Source organism: Anarrhichthys ocellatus, unplaced genomic scaffold (assembly GCF_004355925.1).
Source record: "Anarrhichthys ocellatus isolate YVR2014 unplaced genomic scaffold, GSC_Weel_1.0 scaffold21, whole genome shotgun sequence".
Classification (NCBI taxonomy): Eukaryota; Metazoa; Chordata; class Actinopteri; order Perciformes; family Anarhichadidae; genus Anarrhichthys; species Anarrhichthys ocellatus.
This window is the reverse complement of record NW_022280051.1, coordinates 2,217,281-2,230,423: the sequence shown is the minus strand read 5'-3', so window position 1 is coordinate 2,230,423 and position 13,143 is coordinate 2,217,281.

Genomic DNA, 13,143 nt, shown 5'->3' with positions numbered 1-13,143 from the left:
TTTTCTCTTCTTCAGATGATTACCCCAATAAGCTGATGGCGCACTCCACCAGGCAGGAGGAAATGTACACAGAGTCAGCCTTTAACAGATGCCGCCTGCTCATGTACTCCGAAAAACTCCCCTTTTTGCAAGTCAACAAATTGAACCATCGGTAGAGCTGCTTGTTTTTTATTCTTTCTCTTACTCATCCCTCTCCTCCTTGAGAGAGCTTGCTTCTTTAAATATTCATCCCCCTTTTTCCCCTCTTACTTCTCAACTAACTTTTTGTCAGGAGAACAGTTTTAGAGCCTTTTTCCCCCTCTGTCTTTACAGCTCTCTCTCTCTCTCCCTCCTCTGCGTGGACTGTTTTGTTTGCCCCTCCAGACTTTCTGTTGTTGTTATCTGGGTCAGTTGAGTTTCTCTTTAGCTTTTTCTTTATTTATTTCCCCCACCCCCCCCAAAACAAAAGGGGGTTACATCTATTATTGGTGCTACACCAGTAACAGGGGTTGTCCTCCTTTCATTGTGCTAGGTGACATGAATATTGCAAACAAGAGGATTTACTGTGTAGGAAATGAATTTGTGCTATTTTTCCACATGAAAAGGGCCTGTCAGTCTCTGTCACACATGTGCGTCTGATTTTCTTGCGCTACTTTTCTCACTCCCGCTCTCTGTTTCCCTTTTTCTTAAACCTCAGCATTACATTATGAAAGATGAATGTTTTATTATATTATTTCCATGTTCCCATAGTTGCCAGGAGGTATACACAGGAGGCATTTCGACAGTGCCTTTGTGACATTCCCCCAGGGTTTGACGGAGGGTACAGCAGAGAAGATTAACGCTTGCATGTTTTGTATTATTCATCTAAACCCTGGAAGGTGAATGTGGAAGGTCACCATTGTATACTGTACAATATAAAGTACGCCTGCCCTTGTCAAGGATTAGGGCCTGTCCAATGGAATTATAATAGCTACCATAGCGTAACATACTAGGAGCGGTTTGTGATGTCTTAAACACAGATAGTTATAAATTATGTCGCATTATAAAATGCAAGTCAGCATTTATGCTACTTTTCGTATATTGAAAGTAATAAATGCTTCACTGAAGCGTTTATTTCTTTACGTTATGTCATAATGGCATTTCAATCAAGGGAATCTGAATCTAATTTTAAAACCGTTTTATCATCGTGCTACTTAAAACCTACGCAGAGCTCTAGGATTACCTTAATGAAAGGTCAAACAATTAGAGATAAATTCCACTCTATTTCAGTGTTTCACATGTACTGTAGTTGATCAAATTCAACTCTCATCCAGTGTCCTCAGCGCGGCACCTAAACTCCAGGTGACGTTGTCCGATTGATTGTGCTTATCTGCAATGCCTGGTTTTTTTTCTCCCTTCTTAACTCCAACTCCTCCCTTTTTACCTGATGTCTTCGCCTCACTTAGGAAGATTCTGTGTACCGTTGATATTTTTAGTCGGAGATTAATTTCACCGCCGAATCTAGGCACTGGAAAGCTCTCAGCAATCAGATAACATTTATAAAGCCATGCTTGACCCTGACCGACGAGGATGAAGGGAGAGAGACGGAGAGGGCAGGAGATTTGGGGGGGGGGGGGGCATTATTGAGTCTCGCAGCTCATCACATTCACCTCAGACGTTTTCAAGCTAATGGGATCCTCATCCTCTGGTTTGACACAATGACCCCCACGTCCATGTTAACTCATTACAGATACATTTCCAACCTGTCTCGCCCCAAAGTTCTTGTTGAGCAGATTCCGTCCACCCTCCCCCAGTACTTCCTATTTCACCTCTGTTTCATACCTATAAGCATACTGTTGACTTCTCTCATTTTCAGGCAGCATCACGTTAATCCTTTGCTAAGACTGCACGGTCAATCATATTAAATCCTAATACTTTCAAGGTGACCCTGGGCATGGATTCACTGGGCATATGGTCCCATTTTAAGCCTTAAAACAGCAACGTGCCTCAGAAGAGGGAGGGGGGACTTTTATTTTTACATTAAATTCACATCAACACAATTTGTATCAGCTTAGAGCTGTAGATCATGGTGAATCACTTTTCTTTTCTCTTTTTTCCTCAGACTGAAAACCAGGGCTCTAGTCCAGGGCTCTACTCCCTGTGATGTTGCCCTTTCTATACCTTTTGTTAGTTGTTTTTCCCAAATTATTTAGCAGATGGATTAACCCAAAGATCACACAATGTGTCAGTTGAGACAAAAACAGTAAGCCAATAAACGAACACACCCTTAGAGCCACCACCATCATCAATTAGTTTGCTTTGAAATTGAGATTTTCCTCAATTAGGGCTTTATTTGTCAACCTGGAGTGGAATAAGTGGGATTTGAAAATGCCCTATTATGACAAGAGAGTGCATATCCAAACAGGCTAGCAAAATATACCCCCATTACCGCTCATGTATTATGGCTACCAAGTGTTGCTGGTGCAGTTAGCCCAACAAAAATGCTATATGGCACTACTAATAAATATTGATTGCACAGGCACCTATACATCGTTTCATTATCGATAATTTTGTTCAAGGAGAATGGTCCGTAATTATGGAGTGTAAGGCCCAGTGTGGGGTCTTTATCCCATCACGGTGTGAATGATTGAGGAGTTTTTCTGTAAACAGTGCAGCAGCCCAAGGTTGCCTTCATTGGCTGTGACTAAGATGCTAAGGTGTCGCAGAACACTCTGTGCCGTTGCTGTACTTATGGATTTCCGAATATGATTCATGCTCTTTCTGCCTGATGTAATCGTTAGGAGACACTTGAACATTCACAGCCTTTCAGGTCAATGAATTGGTTCTTCTGTCAGGAGCCAGCAAGCTGCAAGCTTGGTGTTATTCTCCTTTCACAATAGTTCAGTGTTAGTGTAGCTGGGCAAATTGTGTTCCAAGTGCACAATCGATACCACACAATTTTTCCATTGCATCTATCATCTACTTATGCAATGATGAACATAATTGTAGTTCATATAGGCTTTGCCCTCAAACAGGGCTTAGCCACTCAATGTCATATGTGCACTGAAAATGTGCATATTATGGACATGCTCAACCAATGAGGAGGAGCTTATTAAACATTGTAGGTGCTGCACCTATAAAAAACGCACTCCACAGATCTAGAAAGAGATAAAAACCTACTAGAAAGAAACATCAATTCCTACGAAAGAGAAAAAAAAATCTCTGTTTTTACTGTGCGGCAGGCAGCACTGCAGTTGCAATGCGACATATCCAACAACATGAGCAGATATGGACAGTGGTAAATCAATAGTCAGTTGGACGCATCAGAATGCCGTCCCACTTAAAAATCAATCAATAACCGACAAAAGGCCATCGCAGAGTTCCACTGTATAACAATTCCCAGATAACTTTCAGATGACTGGCTGATCAATCAGATTCTTGAAAATGAAAGCAATGGCCATCGAGATGATGACATTTGTTTTCCCAACAAACCACACCAGAAGAATTGAGTGGAGAAGCTCAAAAAGGCATTATTCCAAACTATCGATGCACAGCCCACGACTAGGCCAGAGGTTACGATTTCACACCATCTACCATCATACAGGTCTAGGGCTGGTATATTGATCTCTTTTCATGTGCTACCCTGTTGTTAAATGTTAATACCTACTGATGACAGCTGGGATAACTCATATCCTCGACGTCATTTAATAGCATTGAACTTGGCATAATTGGCAAAATAATGGAGTCAGCCTCTAGTCAGCTTGTGCTGCAGAAACACTCTCGCTCATTATATTTACTCTGCATCATAATCCTGTTTATCTGATTTCCCCTACCCACTTTCTCTTGAATGTCATTCAAACTTTACCCAATTTATTTACCTGATGAAATCAGCACTCGCTACTATTTCTTCAAAAATCAATAAAGATAAGACAGAGTTTTGATGTACTTTTGATATAACAGAAGGCCTACTTTTTGTTGCTTTTCCCAAAAAGAAATTCTTCAGGAAATAAATGGTTGACGGACAGCCATCCGAAGCTATTAGTCTGGTAATTCCGAAATTAAAAGACACTTCTGCCTCTAGAAGCAATGCAGAATGGATACAGCATGAATGTTAAACAGTGGACAATTAAAAAGGCTAATTGTGCACCTAGTCCTGTCATTGTTTGAAAACGATCACAAGAATTACTGCAAAATGAATCGGTAATGATTGCATAGGTGCACTGAATCTCAGTCTCTGGGATTTTCATCATACCTTTTAATCGTGTGCACACACTGAATAACCTACACCAGCAAGTAGATGACTGATTGGCCTTCCCATCCCCACATCAGGCTTTAACAACAGCACATAACTCAAAGATCTCACACACACTGCCTAAACAGTGGATATGCATGTCCTTGATGCATTACAGTACCATTAACGATTACTGACCCACAGTGATTTAGATTACTGAAGGAGTGATGACTCATCTCAGTGTGGTATGATTGATGAACTAGATGTATTTAGTACAATGTTTGGCACTTAGCACACACACACACCATATGGTGGTCATTTTAAGGTGCTTAAATTGAAATTGAAAGCGTTAATATAGCAGGAAACAACTATTTGCTATTTAAATATATAGTGACGTAATTTTTCATGTAGCTGGTGCAGCCGTGTGTGCATGTTCTGTGCGTGTGCCCCACTAAAAAGCTTTGCACTGCGCTCATACAGCGGTTACCGCTGATAACGCTGTGCCGACCCACACCGATATCTCTGGTTCCCCCCCTCGGGTAAACACTGTTGGCTCTATCAGCACTGTTGCCTTTGTTTGCACTCTTCGGGCTGTTAGCACCGGTAGCTGCAAGCTTTTCCATGTTGAGAGCCGTGTGAAGGCCATTCCTCAATCATAGATATTCTCTCTGAATTTAGAATTTAGCAACTTTAAGGAGGGAGTTATTTTCTTAATGCCTTGAGGATTTATCCATATGTTCGAAGAAGCCCAAAATTGTCTATGGAATAAAACTGATGCCATTAGCAGTTTATTACTGATTTTTACTCGGCAGTGTTATTTATGCTCCCAGATTTGAGTCATAATTGCCATCGCAAGTGTCTTGAATGAATCACACAACAGCAAACTACGGCAATAAAGAACAGAAAGCTTTAGTATTGCACAGTTGGAAGGGAAACTACTACCACTGTGACTGTGCCGCCACTGCTCAACTCTCACTCTCAAACGCCTAAGATTGATGTGTTCATTTAACATTAGCCTCCAGCACCACAAAGAGGATAAGCACCTGGGCTCTAAAAATACCTCCTTTTCAGATCATGCGAGGAAGAGAAAATCAGATGAGTGAAATTACACTTCAAATGGAACCACATTCATAGTGCGCCAGGCTCCTCGCCAGCATTCCACTGTGTTCACAGTAACGCCTGGCCTGCCACTGAAATATTGATATTCATATGGAAATGCTACCCTTTATTAACATAATAACATAAACAAATTGGGGATTTGATTTGGGTCCAAGGATTGAGGCGGTGGGGCCCTTTTGGCAAGCTTACTAATCAACAGCTGTGCATCTCATCCCAGCATGATGTATCCTTATGCAGCTGCAGTCAAGGAGCTTTTGGAGCTGAATTATTTGTTTAGAAGACAATGTGTGTGTGTGTGTGTGTGTGTGTGTGTGTGTGTGTGTGTGTGTGTGTGTGTGTGTGTGTGTCGTTTCTTGAGGGGGTGAGTGGAGTGTGATTATATATCTATAAGCTTGTTGTCATAGTAACAGTGCCAGGCAGGGCTTACTCTATTTTTTTCTTTTCAACATCCCCCGGTAATCAAAGGCCAACAATTAACTGAGCTACTTAGCCATTTAAGGCTTTTCAAAATTACATGTTAATGAAAATAGTATCACAGGGGGTAAAAAAATGGCGACTGCTCCAAACTGACCTTTTTTCTTTAAAGGATTTTTACATGTATACAGATAATCCTTCGCTAACATCTGTTCATTTACATTAAAAGTGCATGTGTTTGTGTACCCACATGCATGTGTGGGGTATTGTGGCAAATACACAATTCAACAAGTGCACAAGTTGCTACTATTTTGCTCAATAACTCCTCAATTCCACTCACTCCACTGGAGATGAGGTAGCCGGTAAAGGTCACACACTTAAAATAGATCCTACCTAGTATGGGCAAAAAATGGCGAAGACAAAGAAAAGAAATGGGATAACAAGTCTTTTGTCACTCCTCCAAACAGCATGTGTTTTATCTTTTTATGGAAATATTATTCAGCAGCCACGTCCCCTCTCCTCACTCAGTGCTTCTCTCCATGTAAGTGAGATGGAAAGATGGGGATGTGGTCAGTCAGTCATGTCTAAGAAGACCTTGGAGGACCAGGGAGCTTTGCCGCCGGGACTTGACAGCACGGAGCTGAGAGATTGGTTCAACCAGCAGACAAGTTCAGGCAAAAAATAAAAAACCAAGACACCGTGACCACACCTGGGACTTTAAATCGCACTGGAACATCATTAGATTGATTCCTCTTGGGGACGGGCGCTAATAGGTCCATTTCACACTAAGACAACTTGGGGGGAGAGTATATCACATCAAGGTAAAATCAGCGTGAATTGCAAGAGCATGCCATGTGAGTTGCTGAGGAAAAAGAGAATTGAAATGTAATCGCACTGAAGATGCGCTCCAGGAGCAGCATATGCAGACAAAGCAACTGCATCAGGCTATGACATGATAAATGTGCAGTACCACTGAAACTGGGAATAAATTAAAATAGAGCGGTGAGGTTTAAGACAAGTACTCTGTATTAAGGCTGCAAGAAACAATATTTTTCACGATGATTGAGCTGGCAATTATTTTCTTGATTAATCGTTTTTTTCTGTAAAATGTCAGACCTTTGTGAAATATGTTAATAATAACTCAGAGTCCATAGTGATGTCTTCGCACTGCTTGTTTCGTCCACCGAACAGCCTGAAACCCAGACCAGCAAACCTATCAATATGTGTTATGCCATCAAACACCTGTAAAATCAACCAAAAATAACAGCCTGGTTTTGAGTTTTTCGTAGAGAGATAATTTCTTTTGTTGCAAATATGAAATGACACCAGTGACTTTGTAGTCACGCCACCCCGCAGCTTCCTCGGTGTTCCCATCATTCTTGCATACGATCATTCAGCGGCCATCAAACAGGCTGCAACAGACGCAATTCCATCTGCCCGACGCAAAGGACAAATGACAGCGGTGCGTTTGATTCATGTGCCCTCTGGTGAGAGAAGCCCCATGCCGTTCCACCGTTTATCCTGAAATCTTATCTGTGTCATAAGCTCCAGGGGTACCACTACTTCTTCCGTACTCATCAGTCCCTGTGGCATCTAATGGAAGGAAGAAAAGCAGGAGATCAGATTTGCTAATTAGGCTGATTTTAGCATGTTCACTCTCTGTTCGCTCTAACCAACAGCCAAATGACCTCTGTGGAGATATTAATTGCAATCTCCTAGTTATACATCTTAATTAACCCCCACACACCCCTGCAACACCACCAAAATACACCCTTTATTCTGATACGATACAATTTATAGCTGAAAGTGTTTTTTTGCTGTGAGTGACAATGTTTTTCAATTAATTTGAAAATGCATAAAAGAGACACCTCGTCAAAAGTAATCAATGTAACAGCAGGGGGGGGGGGGGGTTAACTCAAGGATTATAATGAAATCATTACAAATGGGTTAAAAAATATATTTTGCTGCTACAATGATTTTGCTCTTAATCTGTCTGTTACTTTGAAATGAAACAGACTTTGTCTATCATAAAATGCGAAAAATATTTTATATCCATTGTCTTATCTAAGCCTTGTAAAAATGTGGTTGCACTGGTATATGTCATCAAATCTGTTTATAAATCAGTTTACTGCTACTCAGTGTAGCGTCTGAATACTTCTCGAGAAAGCACCATCAAAACTGACTAATCCGAGGAAATTTGTGCGCCAAAACTTGAATAATTACTCTAGTTAAGAGATGGCAACGGAAGAGCTTTGAATGATAATCAAAGAGCCAAAGAGATTAAAGATTCCTAACCTAATCTAATATTTCCCGGCCCAGACAAGCAAGATGAAGCTTTAACATTTCCGAGCAACAGCATCTCTCTTACAATGCTGTGCCATTGTAAGAGAGATGTTTCCTCATGCAGCTGTGTGGACAGGTCAAGGCTCCTGTCAAAACACAACGAGAGGATTGGCATTCAGGCTGACAATATGAGGTCCTCTCGACATTTCTGATTGATCTATGTTGTCCCCTGAATATTTAATCACTCGTCGTCAGTGTGGCACAAAGTAGATGGATAACAGTCTACATTTTTATTGAAGCCTCTGTTGTTACATAAAAGATTCATTCAGGTATTGTGCTCGAAAATGATTGCATTTGAAAGAAAATGACGTCGTGGGGCTGAATGACAAGCGCCGGAAAGAATCCTTTGTTCAACATGATTCATTTTAACACTTTTTCACCGCAGCTTTTTAAATTGCCATGTTTTTCTATAGATGAGTGTTTTAAGTTCCTTAATTGTCTAGTAAGACATCCAGGGACTGCAGAAGGTTTAGGAGGCACAATTTATGATAAGTTCTGGCCAAGGTTTCATAAACAGCACTTTACTGAAACTACTCTTTTGAGGCTTTTTGACGATAGTCCTTTGACGCGAGTAATAGTTCTGTGTCAGTACTTTTTTTAAGCTCTATGCTGATAAGACAGAGGTTCTGGTTGTTGCTCCAGAAAAGGTTGTCCCCATGATCATGCAAAGTATTAGGGCACTTTAGACATACCTGTATAGACCGCTGTTCGTTTAACCTGCATGCACCACATCTGCATTTAAGTATTTATTATTATTATTTTGTGTGTGTGTGTGTGTGTGTGTAAAGCGTGGCTTCTCTGGTTTCTGATTTGTCTAATGCCCTTGTTAAGCGCTTTGGGAGTTCTGTACCTTATGTTTACTTACTTAGTCACTTAGGTGTTGAGTTTAGGAGGAGACGGCACAAAATTACAATGAAAATATTTGTATGGGCAATTATGAAGAATGACAATTACTTAAGTGGATCAAGCTGTCAAAAAGCAAAACAATTGAGATAAGAGTGCCTTCCTTTTGCCAGAATGGGCTCAGCCTGTAGATGGGAGACAGTGAGAAACTCCAAACATTGCTGAGGGCAACATTCAGAGGCACCAACACAATATATTAAACCAACACTATATCACAGAATGGTAAAGTATGATGATCACTCTGCCGCTGTTAATTGACTTTGCTTTATTTTAGTTCCCTTTCCACTTACCCAGTAAAGGAAGAGCTAATGACATCCTTAGCACCGTATCATATGTTTTCTTTGTGGAGTCTTATTTTGTTAAGTTTCCAGCAACTACAGCTGTCAAATAAATGTAGGGAAGTAAAAACTATAATATTTATCTCTGCATGCATACCTTTAGGAAGGATGAAGTTGAGGGAAATTGAAATATTCAAGTGAAGTACAAGTACCTCAAATGTGTACTTAAGTACAGGCCTTAAGTAAATGTACTTAGCTACATTCCATCAACAACTTTAAAGCGCATATCAAGATAACAGACGAGGTCAAATGTTCAAAAAGGACAACAAAATGGGGCATTTCAAGGAATTACAAGAAGCACATAACACATGCAATACAGGGACTTACAAAGTGTATGAGGCTGTTAATGTTAAACACGACTTGTTACATATTATATTGTGTAAATCAGGCAACACAAATGGCGATGATATTTAAACACACATTGTTGTTGCAAGCTCACAAATCTAGGCAAATTATTCAGAAGACTCCCCATTGGTGCAGCAGGGTGTTGTGGTTCAACCTCTGTTCCGCATGAATCACTGCTGCTTATGCGTTATCGAGCAAGACACCGAATCTCCTCCAGAGCTGCTTTTGTAAAGCTGAAGTGGAAAGAGACTTTCTTTGTGCGATCAATAAAGTATCACTTTATTTTTATGAAAGTTGCCCGGGGCTTTTACACTAGCAACTTGTTCTCAGCATCAGTCGTAATAGAATGTTTGCTTGGTCGCTCACAATTCTCTGGTGTAACAGCAGCGTGCTCCTTAAAGCTCCACAGCATAAATGCTTTAATCAATTTATCTCTATTTCTGTAGAACGTAAAGAGTCCATAAACACACTGTTGTCAGCCGGCGTTTAGCAAGTACATAATTATGAAAGATGTAGAAAAGTGGTGTCGAGGTTGTGGGCATATACTACAGGACTGCGTCTGTAGAACCGGATCGCTACTTAGGGATGGGAACAGTTTTCCAGACATACAGCTAATATTAATACTGTTTGTGTTTTATGGATGTTGACATACAAATGAATGCACGGACCAGCGTAATTGTCTTAATTAACCTCATTAGCATTGGTGGTTATGTTTAATTGTGATTATGGCAGCGCAGAAGGCAGCTCACGCACACCCTGTCTCATTTTAAGTGAGTCATACCTTTTAAGATTCTGCATTGTAGAAAGCTTTTATTATTCAGGGCGGCTTAAATTATTCTCAATGACATCTGAAAACCGGAATAGATGGCAGTCGTGACAACTGTATTTTTGAAAAAACAGAAAGAATAATTATGTTTTCTGAAGATAAGAGCAGGTGAATAGCAGGCGTCTCTTTCTTCAAAAAGATTTATCTTCGGGCCACTTCTCTGTGTGATTTTGGGCACCGGTGTCATGTGCACAAATGTGTGGGTGGATGCACATGAGTGTGACTTTTCTTTTTAGATTAATGAGATTTTTTGTTGTGAGTCTACATATCATTCTGTAACTCAAGTTTGATTATTAATGGGAATTCTCTTTCAGACTTATTTCCTGTGTAGGCTCAGACTCTGTATGGAGGGGTACACATATGTGCGTGTAAAAGAAAAACACAGTTTGTTTTGTCGATGTGTGTGTGTGTGTGTGTGTAGAAACATGGACTCCTTGTCCCCTCAGCAGAGTGTCGCTCCTGCTTAGAACCAATTTGAGCTCAATCCAAAGTGAGCAGTGCTGGACCATTCTGCAGCCACAGTTCCTCTGGTAAATGGCTGGCTGAGTGGCGGTAATTGCCTTCCGCCCTGCCAGTTCACGCTTGGAGCATCCACAGAGAATGTAGCGCTGAGATTCGAACCCTTGCTCCCATTGGATTACACTAAGCAAGGTGGGGTGTCCTTGCCGCCACCACATACCTCGCTCTCCCAGCCTGAGACTCGGTGCCCTAATATGTGGAGACACAGGGCCGCAGACATTGAGCAAGGTCACTTTCCAATGAGACGCAGAGTTAGGAGAGAGATGTTTACTTATTTAAACAGAAAGGTCATTAGCAGGAGACATAAGAAGCTTTGACAATGAAGTCAAGCCCAGTTAATGTTCCATTCTTGGAAAGAGGAGGAGGTAGCTGAAAGGAGATGAAAACATGAAATGGGAAATTGCTCTAACTGTGCATCTCTATTCCCTCAGTAAGAGTGGAGCTCCTGAACCAGAGCAGGCATCTACAAATAAACAAAAGTATATAGCATATATATATGCACAGTATTTTTCTTTCATGCACCTCGATCCGCCAGCATATCCCAAACAACCCTCCGGCAACAGCTCATTTGATTTCCAACCAATATTGTATTCTCAATATACAGTAGATGATGGTGTGATGCTTCTTTCTTGCAATTCCAGCTCAGACATCTGTTTGTGTGGATGAACAGATGGGGGGGAGAATACTCGAGAGGGTCTTGGTATTGAGAAAAATGCTTGCGTGACTTCCCATCCCCCTAACACGTTTGCTTTCTCAGTACATCTTGCCCTGGAGGACACAAGTGCATAACTGCCACATGAGACTCTCCCACCTACAGTGTTACACTGTAACACACACACACACACACACACACACACTCATATATGCATATGCATACACATACGGGGTTATACGCATGGACGCGCACACACAGGCCACAGGCCCAACCCGCACGCTAGCTGGTAGGGCACGGTCACATGTGTCGGTCAAAGATATGTGAAAGCCCACGTGCAAATTTCAGTGTGATTTCTTTAATTGATGAGAAAAAAAAAATCTGAAAGTGTGTGTGTTTGTTTGACAGAGGGGAAAGACAAGGAAGTGTGTACAGGGAGATGAAGGAACAGGGCACCAGCACAAGGCATGTCCTGTTAATGTGCAGATCTGCAGTATAGAAATGGCTGCTAACCACACTATTTAGTATATAAGAGAGCTGAGTCGAGATGGTGTGTGTGTGTGTGTGTGTGTGTGTGTGTGTGTGTGTGTGTGTGTGTGTGTGTGTGTGTGGACTCCCCACCACCACCAGCTCATCAAAGTAGCATATTAAAATGAGATGACTCAAACTGATGATGATGCTGTGAGACTCGCTGCACCAACAGTATAGCATGTTTGTCTCATTATTGTCTCCCTCTCTGCTGCTCTCATTTTTGGTCAAAGGAGGAAAAGCCGTTGGTGATATCGGGACTTACACATAGAATCAGATCTGTATGTGTGAAAAATGCCTTTATTATAGCTGTCAATATCTATTTCTAATTTAGAGACAACATATACAACCATACATTGCATAAAGGATTGAGTTTGTTTGAAGCCACCTTTGATGGAGCCAATCTAGTTGTGTCCTGCTGCTCCCGGTTTTGTACTAAACTAGACTAAGTGTGTCTAGGACCAATCTGTACTGGAGCCACAGCATAATCTCTCATCTAACTTCTGTTAAGAAGGCAAACAAGCATCCCCCCCCGCCTCCTCCCAATGTCCGGTTGTCCTTTAATCGTGTCTCTCCCCACATATTAGAATCTGTGCAGAACAAAGAGAGTAATCCATGATTAAGTAACAGCAGCTGCACGGCAGATGCTGTGACCCACTTTGTTGACTGGTATGGATTTAGAGTGATTATTCAATATTTAATCAGATTTGCATATGTGATCACAGACAGGTGTGAAAGACAAATGGTCTGCCAACGGTGACCCTGATAGTGGTTCATATGTTAGTAAAACCTGAATAGTGGCAGATTTACGGAGGATTTTTTGCGGAATGAGTCTCCTTTTGGAGAATAACATCGTGCAAAAAGACACTAAATTGTTTGACAGATGCTTGTTCAACTTTTGATAAGTCTGGGAAACCTCTAGCCATCACCAACCTGTCACGCTTTCTCTAGTTAAAATTGCATGCCT